General features: G+C 42.3%; 1 protein-coding gene across 1 annotated transcript in view; it reads left to right on the top strand.

Moving 5' to 3' along the window:
* usta (uronyl 2-sulfotransferase a) overlaps nt 1-5,000 on the top strand; it is a 91,654-nt gene that overhangs the window by 65,589 nt on the left and 21,065 nt on the right. The gene's annotated exons all lie outside the window — the stretch shown is intronic.

Here is a 5,000-nt window from a genome sequence, read left to right on the forward strand (position 1 = left end):
AGCTTTGGAAAAAAAGAAAGAAAGAGAGAGAGAGAAAGAGAGAGATGGACAAAGAGTAACAGAGTCTTGAGTAAACGCTGAGTGAGTGACTGAAGATTTAACACCATGATGATCCCAGCTGCGTTGGTGGTTGTTTGGCAGAGATGCCAGTCCTGGAGCTAAGGTTACCGTGGGTCGCCAGGGCACTACCACGGTGTCTGGGATGGGCAGCAGGCGCCGGGAGGTATGCAGACGGGTGGCATCGCCCCCTGGCCTGGCAAAGGTGGGAAGGTACCCACCCACCCATCGATTCGCCTCACAGAGAAGAGATTGTGGATCAGAACCTGTGTGTTTCAGTGCTCACGTTCAGTGTAGTTGTTTAAGTGTGTGTGTATGTGTATGTGTATGTGTATGTGTGTGTGTGTGTGTGTGTGTGTGTGTGTGTGTGTGTGTGTGTGTGTGTGTGTGTGTGTGTGTGTGTGTGTGTGTGTGTGTTACAGTTAGGTGGAGTTGCTGGATCAGCAAAACAGTGTTCAGAGTATCACCATGTAACAGAGTATCACCATGACAGCAGTACATGTCAACACAAGATTAACTACACAAAACAAGGGATGGTCTCCACGGCCTAAACATGCACGCATGCACGCACGCACGCACGCACGCACGCACGCACGCACGCACGCACACAAACACACAAACACACACACACACACACAGACACGCACAGAAATGAAGTCACTGAATACCAGAGAACACAGTACCCACATCCATGTTTACACACACCACAGACAAGCCCAGAGAGACCATCATTAGCTGCCACAAAAATTATCTCTTTAAAGGTCAGTGATTTTATATTATGGAGACCCAGACAAGCCCAGCCCAGAAAGTTTCACTGTGTAGGCAAAAGACCCACTTTCTCTAATAAACTGGTAATTGTCATACACACACACACACACACACACACACACACTCACAGACTCAGACTCATCCCCCCAACATACAGGCACACACATGCTCCTTTAGTGTGATGTTTCCTATAGGGGTTAAGTAGGCTACTTAACCCTTCTACACACCCTTCTTATGAAATACTCTTAACAGCATACCTCCTCCCTCACCCTCACCCTGACCTTCTCTCTCTCTCTCTCTCTCTCTGTCTCGCACACACACACACACACACACACACATACACATACTGTACACACACACACACACATTTATTCTCTCTCTCTCTCTCTCTCTCTCTCTCTCTCTCTCTCACACACACACACACACACACACACACACACACACACACACACACAGACATGGGCAGTATTTTAATTAAATGTATTTGAAATACTTATTTAATTACAAAACGTATTTTGGAATTTGTATTTTGCAGGATTGGAACAAATATAATGTAGTTTGTAACAAAATACTTTGAGGGATTGTATTTAGAGTATTTCAAATACTTAAATACTTAAGACAAATCTGTTTTTTTCTCTAATAAGCCAACATTTCATCACTCAGTTAAATATACTAACCATTACAATAAGCTATGCTTATCATGGTCCGGGAGCCAAAGGCCAGAATCATGGTGGACTTAGAAAAGTCAACTGAGGGAGCCAAAATGGTCAACATGGGTTGTAAGCCCATTTTTTTTTCGCTTGTCTTTTCTGTTTCATCATCCCCTTAGAACATTGAAAGTAAAAAAAAAAAAAAAAAAAAAAAAAAAGTAACTATCTTCAGGAGCTTGAATTGGCAGGTGTGTCAAGTCAAGACTAAAATGTGAAAAGGATACAGATAAGATACTGAGGGAGAACATTAGGACATGGACCCCATACAGTATGATGACCTTTGACCCCATGACCTTGAGTACCTAATAGCTGATGTTCATTCTTACTACAGGACAGTATTAAAACCACTTAATGGATTTGACATGAGGATGTATTCCAGGGATAACATCTGCCGGGGATGCAGAAATAATGCAGGAGACGGACGCAAAGACCTCCCCGATGCAGAAAGAGTTTTCTCCACCAAGTTAATTAGTTCTGTATATCGGGACACCTTACAGGATGTTATTCTGTTTGTCCCCCATGTTGCCAGTCATTTATGTAGGCAATATAGGCATGCATTTATAGTACACAAAGGGAAATGCAGTTCAGTTTAAAAAGAGGCCGACCTGTTAAATTTGTCATTCTACATTCATTGGTTACAGAAATGATGGTGGGTAGTATGCCATGTCAGTGGTTCTCAACTGGTCTGACTTTGGGACCCACAATTTCCCATGTTCATAAAGTTGCGACCCATATATATATATTTTTTAGCGTTCAAGCCATTGGAAATGGTGAGCTACAAGCGAAGTGCCTGTAGGCCTACTTGTTTTGTATTAGCCTACATTTGTGAAGTCTTCAACTCTTTATGTCACCTTTCAAAGTACTCAACAGGTATGACTTTGACAGGGGTGCCTTGTTTCCATGTGGCATTGTAGTTTTGATGGTTTCATGCTCTCATGTGCCAGCCATCGACTGCACACCACACAATGGGTTTTCTGTCCTATTTTGTCCTCAGTTGAAGTGAATCCATATCCGAGCCTACTGCAGGCTACTTCAAATATTCAGAGTAGCAGCCTACTTCCGTTTACCACTAAAATGATCTCTAACATGACCTGTCACATAAACATTGTCTATGTCCATGGCAATGACTGATATGTACTGTAGGCTACGAATAAAGTTTACCAAAATAAAGGTCCAATATTAGATCTGATAAGATAGCATTTTAAATTACCGATTTTTTATTTATTTTTAACCACAAGCTCTGCGACCCACCCAGAACGGTTCTGTGACCCACTATTGGGTCCCGACCCACCAGTTAAGAAACACTGTGCTATGTTAAAGTTGATTCCACTGTTACGAAGTTTGCTTCTTGTCAATTCAATCATCAATATGGGATGCTATTTACATTTTTTACCAGATCTACTTCATAGGAGCACCAATGTACAAAATGAATAGCCCTCTGCCAGCCAATCAGAAAATAGTATTTCTTGACTCTTGAGGATACGTTTTCAATATTATGCCTTGTAGTTTCTTTTAAAAAGTTGGTATACCATGATTATTGTGTGGATATTTTTGTATTTTCAAATTATACATACATTTTTCACATCAGTATTTTGTATTTTATTTTGTTACATTTTATGAGCCAGTATTTGTAGTTTGTAACAAAATAGTTTTTGATGTATTTGTGCCCACCTCTGCACACACACACACACAAACACACACACTTTTATTCTCTCTATCACTCTCTGTCTCGGCCTTACTTTATTCTCCAATATTTGCTCGGTCAGTTTGTCCCTGTCTGGTCTATGAGCCATCGTCACACATAACTGCCGGAAAATTAGTTGAATTGTTTGGAAAGTAAAACTGGCATGAACTTGGTATTTAGCCGCCTTGTTATTGAGTTGTTCAACTTCAGTACCAGTGGGCTCAGAGAGCTCTTTTCAGGGTTCAGCTCCTGGGTTTGCAGTGCCTTAAACGGCAGAGTTTATTGGGACTGCATGGTGTTTTGATCAAGCCAGAATTTTAAGGTTTATTGATGTATAAGCCAATCAATAACCGCCTAATTCAACCCTCTCTCCCCCACTCTCTCTCCCTCTCTCCCTCTCTCTCTCTCTCTCTCTCTCTCTCTCTCTTTGTGTGTGTGTGGGAGAAAGAGAAAGAAATAGAGAGGGCTTGAGAGACATAGCCTTTGGGTCACAGGTGTCTCCTAGTGTTAATGGTGTGTGTGGAAGGGTAGTAATCTTAACTCTGTGTGTGTGTGTGTGTGTGTGTGTGTGGTGTTTGAAAGCAGCAAAGGTCAGCACACAGGTATCCTCCTACGCTGATGTATATGGAAGCACTCTCACAGCTGTGTGTAAGAGCAGAAGGGGTCAGCTTACTTACTAGCGGAAAAGCAGTTTGTGTGTGTGTGTGTGTGTGTGTGTGTGTGTGTTTGTGTGTGTGTGTGTGTGTGTTTGTGTGTGTTTGTGTGTGTGTGTGTGTGGAAAAGCAGGGTAAGTTTCCACTGGGGGAGTGGGACCCTATCCCAGCATGCACTAGTGTTCAAAACAGCAGAGTGAAATTCCGGAGTCCACTCACAAGTCCCCACTTTCCCTTTTACACACATACTCTCTCTCTCTCTCTCTCTCTGGGCCGGTTAACAGAGAAAGCGCAAATACCAAGTTTTTCTATGCGCAGAAAGCGAACGCTGTGCTTTGCTATATTGTGTGGAATTTACTAAGCTGTCACTTCATTACGTGAACAGCGCTCATCACCGCCCGTCCCCGCCCCCTCTACAACACTAATTGCGTTCCCACAGCTGAACCACAAGCGCAGTTGAATAGAGTTAACCAATGGCAATATCAAACAGAATCAAAGTTTAGCGATCATACATGATAATAAGATGTCAACGAGCAGCGACATACAAAGTAGGCCTAGTAGTTCTACTAATCTATTTAAAAATACTTGAACTATTTACTGCACGTAGACTAGGGCTATGACTTAATAATCTAGCAGGTTGGGAAGTGTATGTTGTGAAAGTGAAAATACGATATTAGAAAGGGAAACAAAAGTTAACGTTGCTTTTGACACAGTACAATGAAGAAAAACAATGCTCTCAATATTGATTCAGCTGTCTCTAAAAGTTTCTCTAGCCTAGTTGACGCATTTAACCGCGATTTGGATTACACCTGCTTTTAACAGGCGCAAGTTTTTCACCGCAAAACAGACGTGCGCTGTTTTCATACATATGGCGGAATACCTAATCAATCGCTATTAGCACTTCTCCTCCCCTGTGTTTGCGCGATACTTCCACTTTCCCCTGACCCTCCTATGAATGCATATGCATGACACGGAAAAGTGCAAACAGCCATTCACAGCTCCTGCAACAGGCATTCTGCGCTTTTTCCTCAGTGCGGTCCTTTTGTACATACCTCACCATGTTTTTATGTGCACGTAGCGAAATCAAATACGCCTGAAGTGGGTGCAAAAGTGTTAGTACATCAGTGT

This window comes from Alosa alosa, chromosome 8 (genome assembly GCF_017589495.1).
Source record: "Alosa alosa isolate M-15738 ecotype Scorff River chromosome 8, AALO_Geno_1.1, whole genome shotgun sequence".
Taxonomy (NCBI): domain Eukaryota; kingdom Metazoa; phylum Chordata; class Actinopteri; order Clupeiformes; family Clupeidae; genus Alosa; species Alosa alosa.